This window comes from Microtus ochrogaster, chromosome 4, assembly GCF_000317375.1.
Source record: "Microtus ochrogaster isolate Prairie Vole_2 chromosome 4, MicOch1.0, whole genome shotgun sequence".
NCBI classification, from domain to species: Eukaryota; Metazoa; Chordata; class Mammalia; order Rodentia; family Cricetidae; genus Microtus; species Microtus ochrogaster.
This window is the reverse complement of record NC_022011.1, coordinates 16,246,626-16,258,461: the sequence shown is the minus strand read 5'-3', so window position 1 is coordinate 16,258,461 and position 11,836 is coordinate 16,246,626. Positions and strand designations below refer to the sequence as shown.

General features: G+C 48.2%; 1 pseudogene; it reads left to right on the top strand.

Annotated features, from left to right (window-relative positions):
- The first annotated feature begins 11,064 nt into the window (after positions 1-11,064).
- Positions 11,065-11,496, top strand: LOC101986807 (annotated as a pseudogene).
- The last annotated feature ends 340 nt before the right edge of the window (positions 11,497-11,836 follow it).

Sequence of the window (11,836 nt, the reverse complement as noted above, 5' to 3'; positions counted from 1 at the left end):
CCTTTACATCTCTGCACGCTCCCTTGTGTTCCCATTCTTGCAAACTCTCAGTGCCTATTTGCTCTTTAGGGCAGAACCCTCTACCCAGTTACTCAGCAGCTAACCTGGATCATCTTACTGCAGGGCGACCTTTTGCACAAACTTAGCATCCCTTTACAGTCCCCTGGGAGTAGCCTCCTTCAGTATTCAGATAACTCCAGCCAAGCCCACTCCACAGTGGAGAAACCAGCTGCCCATGCCACATACAGGAGGAAGTGGCCAGGTCTGGTTGAAGCAAAGGAGACTGAGGGCAAATGGGAGGGGCCACCGATTTCTACTGCTGCAGGGTTTACTGTTTTGTCGAGACTGGCCTCAAAATCACACCTCTGCAACCATTTCCCAAGTGCATACTTTGTTATTAGATACAGGGCCTAGCTCACTGTGTTAACCTGGCTGACCTTGAACTCAGGGAGAGCCACCCATTGCTGCCACCCAGGGTACTGGGTGGGATAAACAGTATTTATCATCTCCTGGGGAAAATAAGATCCCTGACTCTACACACATCCCAGAGACTGATGAAAGCAAAGCTATTCTTAATACGCTATTGCTGGGATCTTTCTGGAATAAGCACACTGACATCAACGAGAGCAAGAGAGACAGCACCAGTGGACCAAAGCCATGGTAGTTCCTGATAGGCCTTGGTATCAGGTCCAGCCCAGTTTATATTCTAAAACCATAAAGTGGGGCGAGCTAGCAAGGGAGACTGGTCAGGTTGTTAAGGGCGACGAACCATTGGCTCAGCTATTTTCCCAAGTCGGTTCTGATCCAGTAGCAAGTGAGGTCATGCGTGGCAATCTGGAAAAGCAGAGCTTTCGCTAAATCTCTAGATAAATCATATCTAATAACTGGTCCTGTCTACCTTATTTTACTTTAATACCATCCTACAGTGTGGGATGCCAGCCTGCTGACTTGGCACAAAATAGTTAAATCTCCCGACTTCTAGAAGTTCTCATCCTCTCTTCTCATAGGCCTGGACTTCTTTCCCAAGTCCCCATCCTATTGGTTTAGAGTGCAAAGCCTTACCTAGTTAGTAATTCGAAGCTCTCAGTTTTAGAGACCAGCAGCAGCAGAGAGTTCTGAGACTCGCAGGTGACAGCGGCCAGCTTGGAAAGAGAGGAGCCCAGCGCCTGCTTCTGACTCGGATGAATTCTTAAGGACACTTCACACTGAAAATGGACCATTAAAATCCTTTTTTAAGCCAAGCAATAGTGCTGCATACCTTTAATCTCAGCACTCGGGAGGCAGAGGCAGAGGCAGAGGCAGAGGCAGAGGCAGAGGCAGGTGGATCTCTGTGAGTTCAAGGCCAGCTTGGTCTACAGGGCAAGTTCCAGGATAGCCAGGTCTATACACACACACACACACACACACACACACACACACACACACACACACGTGTCTTGAAAACAACATCATCCATGTTAAATTACATGTCAGGGTGAGGTGTGTGTGCATGCCATGGAGCTCATGTGAAGGTCGGAGGACCCTGTAGGGCCTCATCCCTCCTCCTACTTTACATAGGCTCCTGGGATCAAAACCAGGTCACCAAGCTTGTGTAGCACCTCGCTGGCCCCAGCTTTGCTGTGACTTACTGATGCCCATGCCTATTTTGCCATAACGTTGCCAGCTCTTCCAAGCATTGCCGTAACCCCACCTCTTGCGCTTATTACGGTGAGTACATACATTGGTGCATTGGCTCAGGCTCCCTGTACCCTCAGTAGCAGGCACTTCCTGTACTGCAGCAGCTCCCACCGTCACCCTGGCTTCAGAAGGACAGCGATCGAGGAGTCTCTTAGCCGTGGCGGTACCTGTCAGGAGCATGTCCCTTAGTGCTGTGGCGACTGCATGCATCTTCATGGTGATTCCCTAGGACACACACCCACCTCAGAGCCTCCAGCCCCTCTTCCATCATGGGCAGTGATTCTAATGCTTCTGCCTTGCCAATGTGTCCCGTGGCCTTTTCCATGCTTCAAGGAACCATCTGGAAGCATGTCTGCACCATCTTCTAGGGGCCTGACCAGAGTATGATATTGCACGGCCTGGAATAGCAGTCCCCAACGGATAAACTCATGTGGTGTGTGTGGGGCTCTGCCAGTCCCAGCCAGCCACTCCCGGCTCCTCCTGACACTTGCCAGAGCCTGCAGCTCCCTTGGGACATATTCTCTCTTTCCAGTCCTAAACCCCATAACAGTTTGGAACTAGGTACTCACAGGTGCCGAGCCAGTGTGTATGTCCCTGTGTGTCTAGAAAAAGTGAGTGTGGGTCTCTGATAGGGAAAGGGGGACTGCGTCCAACCTCTCAAGGACTCTGAAGGTTTGAGGCTTCAGGCTGCATCAACCTAGGCATTTCATGTGTCTTGGGCATGGTTGGCCATCCAAGCATGCGGAAAGAAGGCAAGCCAGCAACTGGCTCGCCCTTGTGACCAGGAGAAATCCTGAGATCAAATGCATGTCCTCAGGCCCACACAGGCGCCTCTGCCCTCACACTTGATCTCACTTGTTAAAGATCTTACATACATGTGTGCTTTGACTCCATAAAAGTCTGAAAAGTCTGTGCCCCAAGTGCACGCGGGCGCTCTTGAAGGTCAAAAGAGGATGCTGGGTCCCCTGGAACTGGAGTTACAGATGGCTGTGAGTTACACATGGGTGCCTGGGTCCTCTGACAGAGCAGCCAAGTTCTGAGACAGGGTTTCTTTCCTTGGTAGCTTTGGAGCCTGTCCTGGAACTAGCTCTTGTAGACCAGGCTGGTCTTGAACTCACAGAGATCTACTTGTCTCTGCCTCCCCAAGTGCTGGGATTAAAGGCGTGCGCCACCACCAACCAGCTGCAGCAAATGATCTTAAAACCACTAAACTCACACATTATTTTGTCATTTTAAATTATCTGGTTTTTGTTTTTGTTTTTGTTTTGTTTTTTGAGACAGTGTTTCCTCTGTGTAGCTTTGGTTTGGACCCTGTTCTGGAACTAGCTCTTATAGACCAGGCTGGCCTCGAACTCATAGAGATTCGCCTGCCTCTGCCTCTTGAGTGCTGGGATTAAGGCGTGCACACCCACCGAGCGGTTTAAATTGTCTGTTAATTACGTTCAGCTTCAGGACAGGCTCCAAAGCCACAGAGAAACCCTGTCTCGAAAAACCCAAGGGGAAAAAAAAAAATTACGTTCAGCTTGTTGCCTTTTTCCAAAGCCTCTGTGTCTTTAGCAACAGCCACACAAGCTACCGTCCTCAGTTTTCACCCCCACCCCGCATATTTCTCAAAGTCCTGACATTCAAAGCCCGTACCAGAGTGCTCTCCTCGCTGGAAACTGTGGCCCATGCCTGTAATTCTAGCACTTTGAGGCAGGAAGCCATTCTGAGTCCTATGGCAGAGAACCCTTCCTCAAAAAACAAAGCAAACAAAATAAAACCCATCATGGTTTAGCAATGGAAGATCTGATGAGCTCGTTGCTACCTTGTCCCCCACAAACAGCAAGGGTTCCCGGAGCCAGCCAAGCTCCGAATCCCATCTTACCGTTTTTTTGTGTAGCTTGGCCCAGAGACTCACGGCCACGGGTGGAGTTTCAAAAGGAAGCAGCCTGAGAGATGCAAGAGGCATACATACCGGGAGAATCTGAAGCTCCAAGCTGGAAGAGGGAGGGAGGGAGGGAAAGAGTGGGAGCAGAAGCCGGGATAGCCAAAGAGAAATCAGGCAGATTTCAGCATTGCTCATGGTTAAGTCTGAGACACTCGGGCCTTCAAACTCTCCACAGACCAATCCCTGGAAGCGGTTACATTCCCAAATACAACAGGCAACTAAAGGCTGTCTACCACAAAAATGCAGCTAGGTCTGCATCCGCAGGCCCGGAAGGAGCAGCTGTGTGAAGTTATCCACCGAGCAGGGTTGCAGGTGCGCAGGACGGCTGAGCCTCGCCTGCTGCCATTGTATATATCTCAACAGGTAAAAAGCAAAATCACCCGTGAGAGTGAAACCAGGGCCTGTCTAACAGGGTTGACTGACGTGGGCGGGTCAACCAGCAGCCCCTAAACCAGGGCCTGTCTAACAGGGCTGACTGACGTGGGCAGGTCAACCAGCAGCCCCTAGTCGGTTTGTTTGGTTTCTGTTTTGTTTTCTGAGACAGGGTCTCTCTCTATAGCCCTGGCTGTCCCAGAATGTACTATTTAGACCAGGCTGGCCTCAAACACATGGAAATCCCTGCCTCTGCTTCCCAAACGTTGGGATTAAAGGTGTGGCCACCACATCCAGGATTTGTAAATTTTTTTTTGTCCCTAGGAGTTCCGTATATTAATTTGGGTTTATGAATTTGTTTTTTCTTTGCTTTTTTTTTTTCTGTTTTGAGACAGTTTCACACTGTAGCTCAAGCTGGGTTAGGATACATTGCATAGCCCAGGCTGGCTGTGAGTTAAGAGGACATCACATCTCCTGGAACCAGAATTACAGACAGTCAGGAGCCTTCCGTGTGTACTCAAGGGAAGCGAACCAGGTGTGGAGGAAGAGCAACAGGCTCTTGACTCCTGAGCTGTCTCCAGCCCCAGGCTACCCTTGAGCTCGTGGCAATCTCCTCTGCTTCAGCTTCTCTAGTGCTTGGATTGCGTACATGAGACACCACACCCAGCTTGAGTCTGCTTTTTGATTGTAAATTTGTAATGGTTAAATACGTAGCAAGTGTGTTTGATGAAAACTCAGCACGTATTGCCAGGTGGTGGTGGTGCATGTGTGCACGTAGGCGCTTCTTTAATCCCAGTGCTTGTGAGGCAGACACGGGCAGATCTCCGAGTTCGAGGCTGTCCTGAGTGTGTTATGGGGCAGCCAGAACAGAGAAACTCCATCTTGAAAAACCAAAAGAAAAAAAGAAAATTTAGCATCTAAATAGAGATGTAAATGTAAATTCTCATGAGAAAATACAAGTAATAAGTTAAAAATAAAATGCAAATTTTAGTATTAAATGATAATATTTGAATATTAAAATGAATTCACCTGTTTGGGGTAAGGCCCTGAGCTGGGTTAGAAAATGGCTATGCAATTTTCATACTAACCACTAGGTGGCAACCTCACCTCAGAACTGTCATTCAGGCTTCCTTAGAGGAGCATTGGGGCTCGGCAGGAGCAAGAGACCTAGGTTTGTGTTTGCTGTTCTGTTTTATAATAATTACACTTCGCATTTATTTGTGTATAAGAAGCTATCGAAATAACAAGATATGTTTTCTTAACCCTCGGATCCAAGAGCTCTTTCTCGCCGTGGAGCTGCGGGGCGGTTTAGCTGCGCTGTTGTTGGAAGTGGCAGTGTGTAGGTTTGAGAGCAAGAGGAACACCATGAAAGGGCATTGTATGAAATTATCGAGGGGCTGGAGAGATGGCTCAGCGGTTAAGAGCATTGCCTGCTCTTCCAAAGGTCCTGAGTTCAATTCCCAGCAACTACATGGTGGCTCACAACCATCTGTAATAAGGTCTTGTGCCCTCTTCTGGCCTGCAGGAATACATGTAGATAAAATGCTGTATACATAATAAATAAATAAGTAAATATTTAAAAAAAAAAAGAAATTATCAAAAAATAAATACAGATTTTTTTTAAAAGATTGAGCTCCTTTCTGGTTTGGGGGGTTTTGTTTTTTGTTTTGTTGAGACAGGGTTTCTCTGTGTATCCCTGGCTGTCCTGGAACTCACTCTGTAGATCAGGTTGGCCAAGAACTCAGATATTCAACTGATTCTGCCTCCTGAGTGCTGAGATTAAAGGCGTGCGCCACCACATCTGTCGAATTCCTTTTTAAAAAGTGTATGTGTAGGGCTGGAGGGATGTGAGTGTGTGAGAGACTGGCTCAGTGGCGATGGTTCAGGGGGTTAAACAAAACTGTGTGGATTGTGTGTGTAGGTGCTTCAGGAAACCACAAGAGGGCGCCATATTCCTAGCACTGAAGTTACAGGCAGCTGGGAGCCATTCATTATGAGTGCTGGGATCTGGACTCAGGTCCTCTGCCAGAACAGTAAAATCTCTTAACTGCTAAGCTATCTTCCCAGCCCAGTCTAAGGATCTAGGCAATTAAATTTCTCTGTTTCTGTTAGGAATGGAACCCAGAGCCTCATGCATGCTAGGCAGGTACTCCACTGATGAGCTACAACTCCAATCCCTGGATCTTAATTCATCATAGTTTTGAGACAGGAACTCACTATAAGAGCTCCTGATTAGTCGGGAACTCTGTGTGTAGAGCAGACTGTGAACTCGCAGGGAGCCGTTGGCTTCCCGAGTGCTGGGATGGAAGGGCTCTGGTTTAAGTTTTTTTTTTTTTTTTAATTTATTTATTTATTAAAGATCTCCGTCTCTTCCCCGCCACCACCTCCCATCTGGTTTAAGTTTTGCTCCTCGGCTTGGGCTTTCTCCTTTTGTTCCCTGCACAAATTCAAGACTGCTTTCATAATTTTATAATTCAGTTGTCCAGGGAGCCCAAGATTCAACACTGTATCATCAGAACGTCTAATATTTTACAAGGCAGAGAAAAATACTATGAAGAACCCTGAGAAATACAGAGATAAGCCCAGCTCCATGCCCACCAACAGGGCCAGTCTAGTCTGGCTATGGCTGCCTCACCCAGAATGACCAGAGGAGACACAGAGAAAACCTGAGAGGAAGCAGGTGGGAGCCAGGAGCAGTGGCCACAACTGAGGCCTCTTGCGGAGGCTGAAATAGGAAAGAAAGGGCCAGGACCTGCTGTTTCTCCCCACTATGACACCTTGGACAAAAGAGGTGTCTGCTCAGGCCTGCCTGCAACAGCTTCTCCATTCCTCAGGGTTCAGGGGTCATGAGCACATGAAGAGCCAAGGACAACAGAAAGATCTTTTTCCCATCCTGTCCCTCCAGTCCCCTCTGGATGCCACTCAGAGATCCTTGGGGGAGGGGAAGCATTTTCCTGGCATTCTGGAGCGTGGGCCTTTTCATAAAGGCTGGCTCAGCTGCTACCTCCTCTGCTCCATCTTAGGACTTTGATTTCTCCCCTCCGCTCTAGTAGAATTTAATAATGAGAACAGAAAATACTTGAAAAGAAAACCCACTCGTTGGCATTACAGATTCTGTTAGAAACAGGAACCTCAGGGCATGTGGACAAGATTCCAAACAAGCAGCATAAACCGTGAATGAAAGAAGATGTTAGCAGGGTCAAGTAAGAAAGCCCATTAAAGAATCCAGCAGGAATGTTATCTAAACTAGAGGTATTGACAAGGGTAGGTGGCTGAAGCAGGAGGATTGCCATGATATAAAAGGGAGTCCACAGTGAGTTCCAGGGCAGCCTAAGTTACAAAGTGAAACTCTGTCATAAAACAGACAAACAACAAACTCTCTGCTGTGACTCCAGACAGCAGTAAGTGATCTCAATAATAAGACCGAGGCATCCGAGAAGTTAGTAAATTAGGTCAGTTTAAGGGACGCTCAAAAGCAGGAGAGGGAAGCCGGGCAGTGGTGGCACACGCCTTTAATCCCAGCACTTGGGAGGCAGAGGCAGGCGGATCTCTGTGAGTTTGAGACCAGCCTGGTCTACAAGAGCTAGTTCCAGGACAGGCTCCAAAAACCACAGAGAAGCCCTGTCTCGAAAAACCAAAAAAAAAACAAAAATTCAGGATCTGGGGGGTTCACAGCTCCCAACACAGTTTGACGAGTTTTCGTTTCATGGGCATATTTGTGCTACCAGATGCCCAGAGCTGTCCTGTCAACCAGCTCACCCCTCCGGGCCTGTGGTGGTCACAGCACAGCTGCGGCCCTCTGAGCTGACACTGCACCCCAGGGTAGCACTGTTCAGACGCAGCACCAGCTCAGATCTGTGGTTTTGTTTTTGAGACAGGATCTCACTATGCTGCCCAGGTTGCTCTCAGCCTCCTGGGGTCACTTGTCCTTCTGCCTGGAGCCTGAAACTGGAACTGCGGGACGCCGGCTTCTCCTCTGGGTAAGCGGAACCTTTCCTGAAATCTAAGGGATTTACCTCCATTATTTCTTCAGATGGATATTTATATCTCTTTTGATTTTATTTATGCGTCCTGGACTCCTGTTTTCTAGACACTGGCACTTGTCCTTGTGTCTTCAGGTGACGTGTCTTTTGCTTCCCTCTCCTGTTTTTTTTTTTTTTTTTTTTTTTTTTGTCTCTGAGCACGAGACCTTCAGGAGTTCCTGATGGCAGAAGAGTGGTTTCTGGTGGGTTTGGCTGGGACGTGGCTATCAGTTAAGGATCCCTTATATGCTGCCCCTGGTCACAATAAAGGCGGAATTCTTGGGGGATTCAAGGATGATCTGTGTCTCTGTCTGTGTGTCTTTGTGTGTTTCAATCTCCAGCCCCTTGCCCAGTTCACGAACTGTATGGTAGTGCCAGACGGGTGTGGTGCGCTACAAAACCACACATTTCTCCAGTGAAAAGTGCACAGGAGGAGTTGGGGGGAGATTGCTGGGTAAGAGGGCTTGGTGTTAAAGCAAGAGGACAAAGGTTAACATCCTCAGGACCCAAGCAGAAGTCAGGAACAGCTGTACATGCATGTGATCCCAGCTTTGGGGGACACAGGACTCCCAGGAGCTTGCTGGCCAGTCAACCTATTTAACACAGCAAGCTTCAGTTCAATGAGAGGTCCTGTCTCAGACAAGACACAGTGGAGGGTGACACAGGGTGACACCAGAAAGCTTCCTTGCCCTCCCTATTCAGGAAGGAGCAAGCGTGCACTTGCACACACACAGACACACAGACACACATGAGTCCAGAAATGAAGCTCAGTTGGTAGACTGTGAGGTTTAATCCTCCCCATTCCATAAACTGGGCATTCATAAATGAATTGGAAAAGTAATATTACCTCACAAGGAAGGGCAATTACAGACCAAATATAGACAAATATATATATTTATATATAGACAAATATAAATTATATATATATTTAATATATATATATTAAATAGAGAAGAAATAAGGGCTGGAGAGATGGCTCAGATGTTAAGAGCACTGACTGCTCTTCCAAAAGTCCTGAGTTCAATTCCCAGCAACCACATGATGGCTCAAAGCCATCTGTAAAGAGATCTAGTGCCCTCTTCTGGCCTGCAAACATACATAGACTGAACACTATATAGATAAATAAATCTTTTAAAAAAGAGAAGAAATATATATTATATAAATATATATATATTTCATAACCTAGATGAAAACACTACCTGAGTGAATCCAATAGCATATTAAAAAGATATGCCATGACCAAGTGGGATTTGTCGCAAGTGTGCAAAGAGTGGTTTGACATGAGAAAATCAAACAGTGTAAGGGGCCATGTCAACAGAATGAAGGGAGAGGATCACATCACCACCACGGTTGATGCAGAAAGGGCCTTGGACAAAATCCAGCTTCATTTCATTATCAAAGGCTCTCAGAAAAGTGAGACTAGGAGAAACCTTCCTTAGCATGGCAGAGGCCTCATAAAGAATGTTACCGATTATGTCATATTCAGAGCCAGGTGTCGAGGCTCACACCTGTAGTCACAGCACTGGGGACGTGGAGGCAGGAGAATCAGAAGGTGGAGGACATCCTCAGCACTTCCAGACCAGCCTGGGACACATGGGGTGTGTCTCAAGGAAGAACACAATGGTCGAGATTAGGTTGAAAGGTAAAGAAGAGGTACAGTGGAGGGCTGGGGGTGAGGGGCGGGGTGGGGAGTCCTCTCCCCATTCTGGAGGCTGGAAGTTCATCCCAGATCTCACGGCTCTGAGATCACAGCGTCAGAAGACCTGAGAGAGGCCGTGTCCCCTCATGCTCACCCTCTTAGCCTTCTTGAGCTTGGTACAGCAGCACAGCAGCCTCTGCCTCCACCGTCACAACTCCTTCCCCGTGTGTCACCTCCTCTGCCTCATTCTTAGGATGCTTGTGGCTGGATTTGGGACTCAAGCTGTTCTCCTCATGCCAAGATTTGTGATGTAATCATATCCATGCATAATCAAGCCTGGGGACTGCCTGGCCGTGTTGGCCTAGCACACCTGAACCCTGGGCTCCAGCCCCAGCACCACGGACACCCAGCATGGTGGTACAAGCCTGGACTGGGAAGGCAGACGTCGCAGAAGCTCAAGGTCAGGCTGAAGAGGTGACTCCGAGGCTAAGAGTGCTTGCTCCTCTTGCAGAGGACCTGAGTTTGGTCACCAGTGCACACAAACCAGCAGCTAAACCACTGCCTAGAGATCCAGTTCCGGGGGCTTTGCCCTCTTCTGGTCTCCACTGGTACTACTCTCACTCGCCCCTGGCCTACCCACTTCAACAGTAATATATATATTTAATTCCAGGTCATTGTATTAGGATTTCTGTTCAGTGAAGAGACACCACGATCATGGCAACTCTTATAAGGAAAACATTTAATTGAGGGGGCCTGCTAACAGTTTCAGAGGTTCAGTCCATTATCAGGGAGCATGGTGGCGTGCAGGCAGACATAGTCGTGGAGACACTAGGTGGTATCCTGAGCATAGGAAACCTCAACTTCTATTGCCACAGTGACACTTTTCCTCCAACAAGGCCACACCCACTCCAACAAAGCCACACCTCCTATTAGTGCCACTCCTTGTGAGATTATGGGAGCCACTACATTAAACTACCACAGTCATCCTCAAATGCATAGAAAGTCTGAAGCCACTTTGGGATACATACAAGACCCTGGCTCAAAAACAAATAGCAAGGCAGGGTGGTGGTGGTGGTGCAAGTCTTTCTTTAATTCCAGGAGGCAGAGGCAGGCGAATCTCTGTGAGTTTGAGGCCAGCCTAGTCTACAAAGTGAGTTCCAGGACAGCTAGGGCTGTTACACAGAGAAACTCTGTCTCAAAAAAACAAAACAACAAAAACAAACCAGAAAAACAAACAAACAACAAAATACACCATTTTAAAAATAGCATTTATGGGTTCCAGACACAAGGATGAAATGTTCCTAGTGACCATCATTTAACCCGTTACTGTATTTATAAGGAGAGTCCCTAAGGCACCAGAGGACAGGCACACATAATATTAGGAAAGAGAACGGCCTTCTTCCCCACCTCCAGTCGCCGATAAGATGGCCGAATTGGAGCAGAAGAAGAAGCAGACCTACCGTGGCGTGGACCTGGACCAGCTGATGGACATGTCCTCTGAGCCGCTGATGCAGCTCTACAGCGCCCGACAGAGGAGACGCCTCAACCGCGACCTGCCGGCGGCGGAAGCAGCACCCGCTGCTCAAGCACCTGAGAAAAGCCAAGAAGGAGGCGCCGCCCATGGAGAAGCCCGAGATGGTAAAGACCCACCTGTGGGACATGATCATCCTGCCCGAGATGGTGGGAAGCATAGTGGGCGTGTACAACGGCGAGAACTTCAACCAGGTGGAGATCAAGCTGGAGATGATTGGCACTACCTGGGAGAGTTCTCCATTACCCACCAGCCTGTGAAGCAGGGCCGGCCTGGCGTTGGTGCCACCCACTCCCACTCCTCCCGCTTCATCCCTCTCAAGTAGTTGTGGCCAATAAAGACTCATGTTCAGTCAAAGAGAGAGAGAGAGAGAGAGATTCACATGGTGGGTGGAGAAAGCCAACTCCAGCAAATTGCCCCCTGATTTCCACATGCCCACCACTGCATGCACATACACACATTAAATGAATGTGATAACGTTTATGATTGACAAAGAAAAAAATGTCTAAAAATCGGTAAAGAAATAACTATTGAGCCGGGCGGTGGTGGCGCACGCCTTTAATCCCAGCACTCGGGAGGCAGAGGCAGGCGGGTCTCTGTGAGTTCGAGACCAGCCTGGTCTACAAGAGCTAGTTCCAGGACAGGCTCCAAAGCCACAGAGAAAC